We start from the raw sequence: 16,521 nt of genomic DNA, 5'->3' as shown, positions 1-16,521 counted from the left end.
TATGATTTCCTTTATTGGTTGCCAAATCACTGGCTGGTTAATAATAATTATCTTCAAATTTATATATCTGTATAGTTATAGATTGTTATTAGAATGATATTAAAATTACAAAGAGAAGTGCTTAGAAATTAAGAGATGTCAAAATGAAGATTGCCCTTTGCTCCATTGTGAATATGCAGATTACATGGATCTACTGACACCAGTAAAATAAAAGACAAGCTGGTAGGGCCTATGGCTGCAATTCCAACCTTCAGCTAAACTAAAAACAGCGTAGAAAGTAGAGGGCCAGAAGGCCTGTGCAACAAAGTTGTACTCTGGCCCTGGGATAGGGAATGGTAAGCAGGGTTCTTAAAGAGCCCATCCATCTGTCCACCCTTAAATATATCACACTGCATGGATCATCCCATCAGTTCACCATAAGGATGCCTCACTGTAGTGCTAGTTATTAAGAGATGTGCAATCTTAAACAGGTAAAAATAATTAAATGGCTGATATAGGACTAAATTAAAAAAAGAATTAAAGGATAGGAATATAATTAGTGACACACAACTCAAGTTTCTGGATGAAAAACCTTGTCAAACTACCTGAAATCTTGTTATGAGATTCTTGGCCCTAAACTACTTGATATTTTTATGAATGACCCAAAAGGAAATGTAAAATTATTACATATAAAAGTTTGCTGGTGACAGAAACATGTAGGGAGTAGAAGATAAATCAAGGGTGCAGGTGAATGACACAGAGCAACCTCATCACTTGGTAAGGTGCATGCAGGCAAAAAATAAGTGTTTCAATATGGCCAATTAAGAAGTCATTAATCTTGCAACAAAGAATGTAGGCTTTCCTTACATGACAGAGGACTCAGCTCTGAGAAGCAATGGCTCCAAAAGTGTTGGGAACTATACCAGAAAATCAACCAAACATGAACTCCTAGTGTGATGCTAGAGCCAAGGAAGTTAATGTAATCTGTAGAAGTAGACAGGGTATCCATGACATTTATATGACATTTATTTGGCAATCACTTCTGGAGAACTTTGTCTGGTTCTTTAGAGAAGGATATTAAAAACACTGGGGGCTGTTCACAGAAGAGCCACAAGAGTGATTAGAGGATTGTTAATTATGCTATAGAACTGGAGTGGGCAAAGTATGGCCTGTGAGCAACATCCAGTCCACAGAAGAACTTTTTCCAGCCCACAGCGGGTCCCCTCTGTCCTGTCTGGCCCAAGTGCCGTTCAGCCCATGGTACATCCCATCACCCCCAGGTGCACAGCGGGGCTGGGGCAGGCAGTTTTGCAGCCAGACCCCGTTTCCTGGCAGCACCAGTGGTTGGTGGCTCTTTCTGGCTGCCTTTGCTGCCAGCCCCATAGAGACCAACTGGGACTCACACCTGCAGGGCCAGACCCCAAATCAAGCACACAGCCCCAGCCCTGCCCCTGGCCCCAGCCTGTGAATGGTGTTGGGGTCCCTGCAGCACCTGCTTGAGACATGTCCACCCCAGCCGCAATGAGCGGTAGCAGCAGAAGTGGCAGGTGAGCAGAAGTTGCTGCTGGGGGCAGGGAAAGAGTAAGACCTGGCCACCTCTCCCTCCCTACTGCCAGGCCCTTCTCACTGCAGGCACCTGGAGCCTGTGCCTCCTCCCCGCCACCACCCTCAACACCACCTCTGGGCCATCCCAGGTCCTAGCCATCCAGTGAGGTAGCAGCAGCAGGAAGGAGCTGCAGGGCAGCCCTGGCACGGGCTCTGGGTGGCTTCAGTGAGAAGAACCCAGCAGCAGTGAGGGAGAGGCAGCCAGGTCCTGCTTTTTCCCTGCCCCCAGCAGCAGCTTCTGCCCAGCGGCTGCCACCACAGCTCATTGTAGCCAGGCTGGGCAGGTTCAGAGCAGACATTGCAGGGACTGCAACCACCTACACGGGGCGGTCTGTGCACTCAGTCCAGGGTCAGGCAGAAGCTGCTGGGAAAAAGCAGTGGCTCTCTGCCAAGCATGGGGACCTAGGGTAGCCTGGAGGCAGTGCTGGTGGCAGCAGGGACCCTAGCTGAGCTGTCCCAGCTAAAGCCACTGCCCACCCATCCACGCCTAATCTAGCTCCTCCTACCCATGCTGAGGCCTGCGGCCCCATCCCATATAGCGAGGTTTGGTGAACGGTTGCACAGGACAATGGGGGGGGCGGGAGGGCGGTGCTGAGAATCACTCCAAGGGGTTGCTTTTCCCTATGAGAAGGTGAAGGTGTGGCAGGACCACAACCTCAAAGTACCCACAGGCAAAACTGGAATTTGATAATAGGGGACACTTCAGTCTAATAAATGACGGTATAATGGCTGGAAGGTGGAACTAGACAAGTTCAAACAGGAATTGGAACACAACCATATAACCATTCTAAATTACCATTGAAACACCTTCCCCAGGGCTACAGTGGATTTGTCATCATGGGAAATCTTTTAAATTAACCCTGGATGTTTTTTAAACAGATATGCTAGGCAGGAGATCACCAGGGTCCCTGCTGTTGTTATAATCTCTGATGAACAGTATCTCTAAAATGGACCTTATCTAAGTCCATATGAACCCTCACTGTTCATATTCCATGTTCATCTACATATTAATGATAAAATGCCACTCAAATTGCTGAGATTCAGGGCCATTAACTTATTGGAAGAAGCTGTATGAAATGAAAATTCCAATTAATCTTACATACATGTGTATGTTGCAGTGACAGTGCCAATAAGATGTGTGAAAAACTATTAATGTATAAAAATATTAGGGCGGAACACTATTTTGTTTAGTAGATAATCAAAGTGCAGATTGAAACTAACTGAGTTGACTGAAGTCACTTGCCACCTAAAAGCCAAGCAAGAATCAGAGGTATAGTGAACTCTTTCAACACCCCAGGGCAGAGAGGGCGGGGTGAGATTATACTGACCCCTGGAGAGCAGCAGGAGGGGTGCAGCAGAGCATAGGGGAAGCAGTCTTACCTGTTGGGGTTCTTGTCATTCAGGCAGCAGCCAGCAGTCATGAGGACTTGACAGGGGCCACTCCTGCTGTCCTGATCACTCACCACCCAAGGTACAGGGCTGTGCCTCCCATGGCAAAGCCTCTGGAGGTATGCCATTCCACCCCTCACCCCTCCTCTCAAATAATCTCCTGGGCATAGACAACTCAGGCCTACATTAGGCCTGTGCAAAGCGGCTAGTATTTGCTTTGGATTCAGATTCAGCTGATTTGAGGGAGAGTGATTCGATTTGGCGATTCATATCACTGTCCCGAATCAATTCAGCTGAGTCGATTTGGAGATTTGGTTGTTGCTGAGTCAGCCAAATCTCCGAATGACACAGGCCCCATCCCCTGCCCACTCACGGCTTTTTGAAAAAAAAAGCTCCCACTCACTGGTTCCTGCCCAGCAGGGGGCGATCCCCACTGCCCCCCACTGCCGTATGCTGCGTGGGGGGGCTCTGCACAAGCCCTCAAAAGCCATGAGGATGCTGTAGCAGCTGGTGAGTATGGGGGGGGGGGGGAGTTGGGGTTTTTTTTGTTAAAAGGCCGGGAGCTGGGGCACGTAGGGCAGCCATGGGAGGGGGGGAGGCAGCAAGACCGGGCGGGGGTCAGGGGGCTCATGGCAGAGCCCCCCACACAGTGTGAGGCAGTGTGGGGCAGCAGGGATTGCCCCCCCTGCCTGACAACACCCTGTGAGAAGGGGCTTTTTTTTAAAGGGCCGGGAGCTGGGATGGGTGGGACAGCCATGGGGGGAGGGCTGGGACAGCAGGCGGGGGTTGGGGGGCACTCAGGAGGGCTGGGGGAGCAGGAAGAGGATGAGGCCTGACAGGGGTCCCTTCCCCCACCCCACTTACTAGCATGCAGTCCAGGTCCAGGTCCCTGCTGCAGTGAGCAGGGACTGCCTGAATCACCGAAGCTCTCCAAATCTTTTCTGAATCAATTCAGAAAGCTTCAAATTGATTCAGACCTTTTAATTGGTCCCCTGATTTGATTCGGATCCGGAGATTCAGCCACCAAATCGGGCCGAATCTCCTCCAAATCGAATCAGCACCAGAAGCTTCACGCAGCCCTAGCCTACATCTGCCATGAAAAGACTCCTGGCAGGAAGGAGATATACTAGCACCCCCTGTACACAGGGATGAAGCCCTGTTCCCCTCTCCTCTCCCCTCTTACACTACTGGTAAGAATGATTCTATTACCCACTCTGGTACCCTATTACAGGAACAGGGAGATGCCTGTACATCTCTGGATAATGACTATATTACTATAATAGAGGCTTTTATGTTCCCAGAGGGGGAAATAGAATTGTTCCTACACACTAGTCAAGTAACTCAAAGTTAATCTCAGGTTGCACTCAGTCATCCTCTAGCTGAAACAGAATTCTGCCCATAGGCCAGATTCTATTCCTCCTATTCGGTGTCTAAGTAGACTTAGGAGCTAAGGGCAATTCTACTCCATCCTGTTCAAGTGCTGAAAATCCATTAATGTGTCTACTTTTGCAACACAACTGTGAATCTGTGAATCTGTCCTTTAAGACTGAGTCACAAAAAGAGAACTGAGGAGGAGGATGCATCCACCTTTTCCATTAACAGTTTTTCAGGGACATGACTAGGGTGGAATAGAACTGAACTTACACACCTAAGTTCACTTAATGCACCTGGTAGATGGACTAGAAACTAACCCTAAGTGTATATGTATGAAACACGTTTGAAATCCTTATCATTCAGGCAAATGAAGAGTGTTGGCTAGAGAAACAGTACTGGGCACAACAGTGCTCTCATATTCATTTGTTGTCTTTGCAAATAACAGTAAATACTAATACATCCAAAAGAAGGGCATCTGTGCCCAAAAGCTTGCAAAGAACAATTTTTCCAACTACTCAGTTGGTATAATAAAAGATACCATAATTACCCAAATAACCTTATCTGCCTGCAACCAACACCCCCAAATACATCCAAAAGACACATCTGTGACTGGGGACTGTGAATGTACCAAAGTTCAAAGGTCTATACCAAACCTCCAAAATACTAGAGCTGCTTACAATATTATAATAGCAAATGTGCATGTTTTACTTTTTGAAGCTGAAATCTTAAAAATAAAAATCATTCTTGGACTGAGAAGGAACATACATAATTTCAAGCCAAAAGTCTGATTGAGTTATAAATATCCTAAAAGGGCCCTTTACACTGGAAAGAATGAGACAATTTTAATTGTGGGAGTCACTCAGCATATTTACATGTGCTATTAATTTGACTGAATAAACTCAGCACAGTAAACGCTGGAGTTTATTGCTCCTAGGTGCCACTTCAACCTGCCAGCGTGGGGCTACTCCAACCCAGCTCGTTCTACAAGGGGCTGGCCAGGGCACGAGGGTGCTTCAGTGAAGGGCTACCTGGCAGGCAGCCCCAACACTGAAGCACCTTCATGCCCCAGCCAGCCCTATTGGCATTTACATATGCGTTGCAGTGGAGTAAATAACACTGCTGCAAGATAGTACTTGTGTTGACAAGTTCTATCCTATGGCAACATTTATTAGTTTACTGTGGCCTAATAGGGCTGCATGTGTAGACACTGAGACTTCACTGTGGAGCTAATTAGGCAACTGCAGTAAATGTCTCGTGTAGATATGTCCACTGTGTACTATCTCTGGAATATAAACTGACATTTTTCTTGTAACAGTGATAGAGCAATTAGCAGGGCATGCACTTTAGCATGAATACCCTCTTTTACTGATCTGATTTTACTAGGATCTGTAGCTGTAGCTTTCTTCTGCTATCCTGCTAGCTGTCCTTTCTATACACTCAGAAAGGGCCTGATCCAAAACACATAAAAGTCAATGGGGAAAAAAAATCTTATTTTGACATTAATGGACTTTAGATCAGTCCAACCACTTCTGGTGGCTAGACAAATAATGTTTGTTCTGGCTGTAATATTTCTTTTAAATGCTGTGCATTACAGAGCCTAGATAGTACACTAATGGCTGTGTAAGAAATTGTGACAGATGGATTACAGAGATAGATAATACTGGACATTTTTATGTTCTTGTAACCTGACCAAAAGTATTTCATTTTTATGTCTGTGAATAACTTTAAATACCAAAACAACAGACAAGAGGAAGAGATGCCTTAGCAGAAAGGCAAAGGAACTCTTGCAACATCTAAGAGGACAATCAAGTCTAGTAGAGATCCACCTACACCCATTTTTTTTAAAAAAGAGTTGATTTAAATTGAAGTGAGGGACACACTTGAACTTTAGTGCCTACCACATCACATAAGAGTGCAGCTCTTACAAATGTATGTTGTATTTTTTTTCTATGTGAAGCTCAAGAGAGTTGAGAGGCAGCAAATCCATGCCTTTCACATTTCTGAGAGTTGGATCCTACTGGAACCCATGGAACATATCAGCCCATTAGACTACACCCTGCAGTCCTGACTCCTTATTAAAAACAGGTTGTGCACCTTTCTTCAGGACTGGTTGTACTTTGCAGCCAGGAGGTTTAATTCTGGCCATTCCAATTCATGGTTCTCCAGCGTCATAAGATTCCCTGTGGGATCCTACTCTGGAGGATTACCGCTCTTTCCAAACTGGATTCCCAAGGGAGTCAAATAACTCTTTTCTAAGACTGAACCCTATAAGAGCTGACTTTTTCTCTTCCTGGTCCAGATCCTTAACTGATATGAGTGAGGGTGGTAGCTACACTAATTCAAATGGCACTTCAACTGTTCAGGCCAGATGAGCAACAGCTCATCACCTTTCAGCTTTGGTAGTGCTGACCTGAACACAGAAATTCACCTCTATCTCGTTACTCCCCTACCCCTTTTCAAACAGCAACCAGCACCAGGATGAGATCCATTTTTGTTAAGATTTTTTGGGGGGCAGGGTTGTGGTATCATAAGAGCAGAAAGACCAAAAGGCTGGTTTTCTCAGGGCATTCATTTCTGATTGAAATCTAAGTGGGCAGTCACCACAAAATGTTATTACAAATTATATGGCTTGTATTCTCAAAGAGATCCTGGTTCAGACTGGGTATTGAGAGAGATTTGGGGTGGGTTCTTACTGAGATGGGTTCACCCATCCTGAGTCACCATATCAATTCTGAGTACAGTGTCAATTGCATATGTGAGAGTCCTATTTTTGAGTTATTTTAACCTACTCTTCATATTCCAGTGCTTTCTGATAAGTAGAGCTTATGTCAGAATGATTGGCCTCAGGTTTTTTTTTTTTTTCCAGTCCACTACATTTCTGAGGTGCAGCTACATGGGAGATAATGGAAATGCCTCCAGAGTCTCTGTCTGACAAGGCAAATAGCAAGAGTAAGGAGGGAACACAGAACAGGGACCTTGTCAAGGAGTGCAAAAGTGAATCAGTCTAATCAGTCACTGTGGGTGCTGCATCTGAACAAATTGAAGCTGACACAATGGTCAATTTGACTGGGGAAAGTATAATTTTGGATTAAGGGTGAGCACCTTTAATCTGTCAATTGTGGCAGTCTTAAACCTGTAATTGAAAGAGCACAGCACTGGTTTTGCTGCAGATGTCAATCTGACGCATTCACCCTTCTTGATCACCGCTCGATTCACAATCTACTCTGCATTTTTTAATCACACTCCATTTTTTTTACCTTGAGACAAAATTTGCCATTTCACCTTAGGAAAATATCTGCTTGATGAGAACAGTCCTTCAGAATAACATTGGAAGGACTGTTCAAGAATGATTTTGAAACATGCTTTTTAGAGTTTGAGGAGTGAAATAAAAAGGCCTAGAATATTAACATTAGGTTATTTTTAGATTTATCTCCTTGAATTCTTTTGGAAATGACCAAAACTTATTTCATTTGTTGTTTGTGCGCCTAAGGGTGACACTATGGGACCAAAGTTTTGTATTTATCTCTAAATCAGGTGTAGGGACAAGCCACCATCACCAACAAGCCTGACCTGGGCACATCACTCTTAGAGATGAGAAGATGATTCAGTTTCTACTCCGGCCTTGAACCCCATGGTAGTATTGCCTAAAATGTCTCAAGCAATTAGGCCAGTGGATTTTTTTTATATAGAAACCTGTCCATGAGAACCTATACTGAGACCAGTGACTAATGTTGTAAATGGATCACTGAACAATGTCCAGGGAAGAGTCACTTTCAAATCCTGCTCAGCTGAGCTCTAGATAATGCACTGACCTACCAAGTGAAGTGGCCCATACTACATGCATGATCTCCTGAGGTTCTATTCCTTCGTTTTCTCTTTCACCATTTGTATTAAAATAGTGTGAAACGTAAAATACAAGGGCAGCTCAGTTGCCAGCAATCAGACTGACCTTGCAAAAAAGTAAGTAAAAAATCTTTATAACAAAATGACTTTTTTTTATCACAAACTACTTGAATTTTTACTCACTGTCCAGGTCAAATACAAGAAGTTTGTTCACTTATCTTTGTTCATCCTGACGGTGATATGTAATGCATCTGCCATGTTAAAATTCTTATCTGAATGCTAAATCTGCTTTCCTTTGTTGTGCTTTGAATCCTATCCTCATTAACCCTTTGGATGTTGCAGATACAATGTTTAAATGTTTACTCAGTAAAGTGTCTCAAGACACTGGCTATGGCGAGACACTGGTGAGACACTCAGTGTTGCAGCACCCATTGGGGGAGAAAAAGGAGGGCAAGACAGTTTTTTTCACTCTTAACAATAATGGCTTGTGTCTGGGATGCTATCCATTAAAATACTTCAAAGAGGAAAGTAGATTCCGGCTCTTTGATAGGAGAAAAGGCACCAAAAGGGTTAAATGCACTAATCAAACACATCCCCTTGAAAGTCGTGGTTGAAATAAACAGGCATGTAACCATCCCACCATCCAAAGCTTCTCAAGTGTAAATCATCCAAACTGTTAGTTATCTGTCCTCTCCTCTGTCATTATTCTGTGCTTGTCAACCTCTAATAGGAGCTGTCTGTTCCATCCTTCTCGTGTTATTATGGTTGCCATGCCCTCCTCTCAGCAGCTTCTATCAGTTATAGCTAACTAGCGGGGAAGAAAAATCAGGTTCCCAAATTACCAAGAGTCAAAAGGAACAACAACAATTTTAAAAAGAGAATTTTGCAATCTGTAGATGATTTCTGCTTCTGGGATCACATTTATCATTAAGATTTATAGGTCAGTCCAAGGCTTAAATAACAGATGTTTTCTCATTATTTATCTTCCTGGCTAAAGCACAAGATTCCTATTTAAGGTGATACGTATAACACATGCAGTGAAAATAGACTGGATCTGAGGATCAGCCCTTCCACCCGGCTCATATAGAATGAACTTAAACACCAGTCAAAGAAAAAAAGTTTCATTTTAAAGTGCCAAGTGAGAGAAATGTGCTTATCAAGAGGAAGATCATGTAGTCCTGAGAAATTCACAGAGTTGGGTTTTACATTTTGCCCAGCTATTCAGCCTGTGTGTAATTATGAATATTTGAGCAGCTTGTTATATGAAACACTAATGGCTGACAGGCTCCAAAGTATAGTTGTCTTTTATTTATTTTTTCTTTCTAGGAGAGCTAGGCTACACTTTTGAGCTTTAATTAAAAGTAAGCTTGGCAGATAGTATTCTGAAAAATTCAATTTCTGCACAGATTCCTCATAGTGCACAGCCTGTCAGTACCTATCTGTGTGCATTGATATTTGATATTTTCATGTATGACAAGCAACAGACATACATTTACATAAATTAAAGAGCAACATCTTAAATAGCAGAAGAAAAATAGTGGAAGAAAAGGGTAATAAGCCAACCTACAGGAAAACAAGTACACATGACAGTATTTCCCTGAACTGGTTCCACTTTGAGAGTCTGATTCTATAGACCTTACATGAGTTGACTTCAATATTGAATTAAGGGCTACAAGTTTGGACCCCTTCATCCTACACTCAACACAGCCTGTAACCACCACTATCCTTATGGCTTGAACTGCAAAACAAGCCCATGCTCCATTAATCTCTGGCTCCCCTGCTACCACTCCAGTACTACTATTATTTCATTACTTGAGTATAGGAAGTTATTGGTAGTGTAGGATTTTGTAGGACTATTCACCTACTATATCGTTTTGTTTCTTACACAATTACATAAACTGATCAACATAGCACTGTTTCTTTGTATAGTAATCCCTCTGGACTTCTATTATTTCCTGGGGTTTATAAAACCATGAAATTGTAATGCCTTCTTTTCTGTGTATCTAAACGTGGTCTCAGTGGCCACATCTACACATGACACCGGCTGCACAGTAGCTTATGACTACTGTGGCAGAAAGCATGATGTGACACTGATCAAACTGATTGACCTGTAGTTTCCCAGGTCTTCTTTCCTCCCTTTCTTGAAGATAGGCACCACATTGGCCCTCTGCCAATCTTCATGTACTTCACCTGAGCGCCACAAGTTCTCGAATATCCTTGCCAGTGGCTGCACTATGATGTCTGCCAGTTCCTTTAGCACTCCTGGGTGCAGTCTATCCAGACCAGCTAATTTGTGGGGGGTCCAGCCTCTCAAGATGCTCCCTCACAAGGTGCAAACCAATGGTGGACATATATTCATCCTCACCCTGGTCATCTCTCATCATGTTAGACAGGGTGGTCCCTTTGGGCTGGTGAAAAACCAATGCAAAGTAATCATTAAGCAGATTGGCTTTTTCCTGGGTGTTGGTAGTCAACTGCCCCAACTGGTTTAGCAGGGGTCCAACGTTGCCCTTGTTTTTCTTTCAACTCCCCACATATCTGAAGAAGGACTTTTCATAGATTCATAGATTCAAGGGTCAGAAGGGACCTCAATAAATCATCGAGTCTGACCCCCTGCATAGGCAGGAAAGAGTGCTGGGTTCAGATGACCCCAGCTAGATGCCTATCTAACCTCCTCTTGAAGACCCCCAGGGTAGGGGAGAGCACCACCTCCCTTGGGAGCCCGTTCCAGACCTTGGCCACTCGAACTGTGAAGAAGTTCTTCCTAATGTCCAGTCTAAATCTGCTCTCTGCTAGCTTGTGGCCATTATTTCTTGTAACCCCCGGGGGCGCCTTGGTGAATAAATACTCACTAATTCCCTTCTGTGCCCCCGTGATGAACTTATAGGCAGCCACAAAGTCGCCTCTCAACCTTCTCTTGCGGAGGCTGAAGAGGTCTAGGTGCCCCAGTCTCTCCTCATAGGGCTTGGCCTGCAAGCCCTTAACCATACGAGTGGCCCTTCTCTGGACCCTCTCCAGGTTATCCACATCCCTCTTGAAGTATGGTTCCCAAAACTGCACGCAGTATTCCAACTGCGGTCTGACCAGTGCCCGATAGAGGGGAAGTATCACCTCCTTGGATCTGTTCGTCATGCATCTGCTGATGCATGATAAAGTACCATTAGCTTTTCTGATGGCTTCGTCACACTGCCGACTCATGTTCATCTTGGAGACCACTAGGACTCCAAGATCCCTTTCCGCTTCCGTGCCACCCAGCAGGTCATTTCCTAGGCAGTAGGTGTGCTGGACATTTTTCCTCCCTAGGTGCAGCACTTTGCATTTCCCCTTGTTGAACTGCATTCTGTTGTTTTCTGCCCATTTGTCCAACCTGTCCAGGTCTGCTTGTATCTGTTCCCTGCCCTCCGGCGTGTCCACTTCTCCCCACAGTTTTGTGTCATCCGCAAACTTGGACAGAGTACACTTCACTCCCTCATCCAAGTCGCTGATGAAGATATTGAAGAGTGTTGGTCCAAGGACCGAGCCCTGCAGGTCCAAGGACCGAGCCCTTCCAGGTCAAGACCGACCCATCCACTATGACTCTCTGGGTACGACCCTCTAGCCAATTTGCCCACCGAACTGTGTAGTCATCCAAGTCACAGCCTCTTAACTTGTTTACCAGTATGGTGTGGGATACCATATCCAAGGCCTTCCTGAAGTATAAGTATACGACATCAACCCCTACTCCTGCATCCAGGCGTTTTGTAACCTGGTCATAAAAAGAGACTAGATTAGTCAGGCATAATCTACCTGCTACGAACCCATGCTGGTTTCCCCTCAGCATAATTTGTCCTGCCGGGCTCTCGCAAATGTGAGCCTTGATAATTTTTTCGAAGACTTTGCCTAGGATGGAGGTGGGACTGACTGGCCTATAGTTGCCCGGGTCCTCCTTCCTCCCCTTCTTGAAAATGGGGACCACATTGGCCCTTTTCCAGTCCTCCGGGACCTGGCCCATGCGCCACGAATGTTCAAATATTACCACCAGTGGCTGTGCAATGACGTCAGCCAGTGCCTTCAGTACCCTCGGATGGAGCTCATCCGGGCCTGCCGACTTAAAAGCATCCAGTTCCTCCAAGTGACTCTGCACCATCTCAGGGTCTACGCATGGCAGTCTGGTGCCTTGCTGCTGCCTCTCTACAATCCCAGGGAGAGCCTTGTCCTGCCCCTCGCTTAGGAACACTGAGGCAAAGAACTCGTTGAGGAGTTCAGCCTTGTCCCCCCTGTCCGTCACCAATTGCTTCTGCCCATTTAGTAGGGGTCCTATTCTACCCTGGGCCTTCCTTTTACTCCCTATATATCTAAAAAACAATTTCTTGTTATCCTTTACTTGGGATGCCATCCTCAGCTCCATGGTAGCTTTGGCCCGTCTAACTGCTTCCCTACAAGCGCGAGCAGAGGAGGTATACTCCTCTTTGGTAATCTCTCCCCGTTCCCACTTTTTATATGCTCTCCTTTTAGTCCGCAGTCTGCCCTGGATTTCTCTGGTCAGCCAAGGAAGCCTCCTGGCCCCTTTCCCTCTTTTTCCTTGCATCGGGATCGTCTCCCTCTGTGCCCAAAGGATCATTTCCTTAAGGCACAGCCACCCTTCTTGGGCTCCCATCACTTCAAAACTCCTACTCTGCAGTGCGCCCTTGACTAATCGCCTGAGTTCATTGAAATCAGCTTTCCTAAAGTTTAGCACTTTTACCCTGCTAGTTACCTTACCCACTCGACGTCTTATGGTGAATTCTATTATTTGGTGATCACTGTCCCCCAGGTGGCTACCAATCTGTAGGTCCCCTACCATATCATCCCCCGTTGCCAATACCAGGTCCAGTAAGGCATTCCTCCTAGTGGGACCATGTACCTCCTGTGTCAGGTGGAGGTCCTGTACGCAGGATAGGAACATGTGTGAACAGTGGGACTTTGCTGTCTGCGTCTCCCAGCAGATGTCTGGGTAGTTTAGGTCCCCCAAGACTACCGCCTCCTTAGTTTTTATGGTCTCTGAGAGCTGCCTCAGGAGCCCCGAATCTAGTTCTTCCCCTTGGTGTGGGGGTCTGTAGCAGACCCCTACCACCAAATCCCTTTCTCCTTTCCCCCCATGTAACTTCACCCACAATCCTTCTACTTTCTCCTCCTTCGATTCCGTCTTGATGAGGGTCGAAGTATATTGCTCATTGACATAGAGCACAACCCCTCCCCCTTTCTTCCCCACCCTGTCCTTTCTGTACAGCCTATAACCCTCAATATGTACCACCCAGTCGTCAGAAGAATCCCACCAGGTTTCAGATAGCCCTACTAAGTCGTAGGTGTTTTCTGCAAGCAGGAGTGCTAGTTTATCCTGCTTGTTCCCCATGCTCCTAGCATTAGTATATAGGCACTTGAGACCTGTGACTGGCGCCTTTGCTGCCCCCCAGCTCCAATTCCCAAAGGGCCTCTTATTGCTTACCTGCTTATTGCTTACCTGTGCTGTATTGCTGGCCGCCCCATGGATTGCAGGTTCCTGATGTTCTCCTTCTTCAGGCTGGGCTGTCCTTGTGGGTGCCACATGGTTTGGTGGTCCACAGCTTCCCCCGCTCTCATCTTCCCCTCCCCCCGACGAGCCTAGTTTAAAGCCCACCGGAGGAGATCCGCCAACCTAGAAGAGAACACACGCTTACCTTTGGGGGACAGGTGAAGCCCATCCCAACTGAGCATGTCCCTCGTCATGATGTGCGGGTCGTTGTCCAGGAAGCCAAAGCCTGCCTCAAGACACCATTGCTGAAGCCGCCAATTGGTCTCTCTAATGCAGTTCTTGTGCCGTCTTCCGCATCTGCTCACTGGTAGGACAGGAGAGAATACCACCTGTGCACCGATCTCCCTCAGCACACCGGCCAGAGCATGGTAGTCCATCATCAGGTGATCAGGGCTTCTCCTGGCCGCATCATTAGTACCCACATGGACTAGGACCAGGGGGTAGTAATTGGTGGGCTTAATCCTGGCCTGGATTATTCCCGTCACATCCCGAATCTTTGCTCCGGGCAGGCAGTAGATCTCTCATGTTGAGGGGTCCTGGCGACAGATGGGTCCTTCCGTACCTCTCAGGATGGAGTCGCCTATGACGATCACTCGACGCCTCCTCCTCTGGGTCTGCTTGGATCTCTTGACCTGTTCGGAGTGTGGAGAATGTGGCGTTGCTTCCTGCCCAGAGGTTTCCTCCTCTCCTTCCATCTCCTGCAGGGTTGCCAGGGCCTCGTACCTGTTCACCATTTGGACTGAAGGAACTGATACCAGTTTACTGCGAGCAGCTCCGGTCCTGGATGTGACTGTCTGCCACTCTGCTGTCCTTGATTTGTCCTTGATTTGTGTAGCCAGTTGAAGTTCAGTTGCAGCTTTGACTTTCCTATTTCGCTCCCTGCAGGTGCGGACCAGTGCAGAATACTCCTCCTTAGTGGCGTTTTCTGTCTTCCATCATTTATAAAACTCTGTTTTTAGATGTAGGAGGTCCATGAGATCTCTGTTGAGCCAAGGGAGTTGTTGAGCCCTTTTATCACCTTTCTTACGGGTTGGAATGGACTCCCCTTGTGCTTCTAGAATCACTTAAGGAGTAACTACTCATCATGAACTCCCCTTCCTGTGAGATCATGGCCTCTCAGGGCCTCAAGAACAAGACTACTGAGCTTATGAAAGTCCACTTTCCTAAAGTTCAGAACTACTGCATTTGCAATGGACAGTAAAAGTGATCAACTCATGGTCACTGTCACCGTGCTTCCCTTCGATTCTTAGGTCACTGATTAGATCATCCCCTTTGGCCAGTATCAGGTCCTGCAGCACCTTACCTCTTGTTGGCCCATAAATTTCTTGAGACAGATAGAGCTCATCCATACATGTAAGGAAGCTTTGAGACCAATCGGATTTGGCTGAGTGCTCTTCCCATGAGATGTCTGAGTAGTTGAAGTCTTCCATGATAACCATGCACTGACAGCATGCAGGCTTGGCCAGTTCTTTAGTCAATTCTTGTCAAAGCTCTTGCTCCTGATTTGGATGTTTGCAGTAGACTCCTATCATTGTATCCCCTTCACCATGTTCCCCTCGTATCCTAACCCAAAGGGTCTCCAGTCATCCTCCTTTGGGTGCCAATCTCAGCTTGTAGGGACGTGCAGCTCTCCTGCACGTAGAGAGCAACACCTCCGCCCCTTTTTTCAGTGCTATCTTCCTGTACAGGGTATAGCCATTTAGACTCATAGTCCAGTTATAGGAGGAGTCCCACCAGGTCTCCTTTATCCCTATGAGACTGTAGTCATTTTTGTTTAGCAGAGGACTAGTTCCTCATGTTTATTCCCCAAACTCCTAGCATTAGTGTACAGGCACGTAGGTATGACGTTGGAGGCCCTAGGCTTCCTTGTACTCATGGAGAAGCTCTGCTCCTGGGATGGGGTAGGACTGGGTTCCCTTGAGCATCCTAACCTGCTCATTTTGTGGTCGACGCTTTATGAGCTTGCTCTGGTGGTTATCCGCCCATCCCCTGGCAAGTTTAGTTTAAAGTCCAGTCGAGCAAGTCAGCCATTCTGGCTGAGAAAAGCTTCTTCCCCAGTGGAGTGAGGTGGAGGCCATCTCTTCCCAACAGACCACTGCCTTTCTCTCCAAAGTGCAGACTGTGGCCATAGAAGCCGAAGCCTTCATGATGGCACCAGCACTGCAGTCTTCTGTTTACGGCCTCAATCTGTCTCTCCCTCCTCAGCTCATGACCCATAACCAGAAGGATCAAGGAAAAAAACACCTGCACCCCCAGCCCCCTAAGTCCCACTCCCAGAGCCCTGTAATCATTCATGACCCAGCTGGGATTACTCCGAGCCATGTCATTTGTGTCCACATGGATAAGGGATATGGGAGAGTGGTCAGAGGGCTAGATAAGTTTAGATTGTGACAGCTAGACATTCAGAATGCAAGTCACATTCTTCAGAATGGTTCTTGCCATGTCAAGTGAGGTAGTTTGATACAGACTTTTACAGATCCATCACTACATGTGTAGAATGTTATTTAGCCTTCTGTGAGAGCTAGATTTTGACATGAAACAATGCCCAGTGTATGTAAGTTGTACCACATAAGCTTTACCATCATGGGTAGAGCTCTCTGAAACAGTTCTCCTGTTTCCTCCTTTCTCAGGGTAACTGGAGGTACAAATTGGCTTCTCTTCCAAAGCAGCAGTATATTGACAAACACTTATCTATCTCAGCAGCTCAGCTGCACTGGCAAACAAATACATGTGTTCTTCCTGCATGCCTGAGCCAAAGGTGCAGATAATATGGATAGGGATGTAAGGAAGCTTTTTAGGCT

The sequence above is a fragment of the Alligator mississippiensis genome, chromosome 3 (genome assembly GCF_030867095.1).
Source record: "Alligator mississippiensis isolate rAllMis1 chromosome 3, rAllMis1, whole genome shotgun sequence".
Lineage (NCBI taxonomy): Eukaryota > Metazoa > Chordata > Crocodylia > Alligatoridae > Alligator > Alligator mississippiensis.
The sequence above is the reverse complement of the archived record's forward strand: the minus strand, read 5'-3'. Positions refer to the sequence as shown.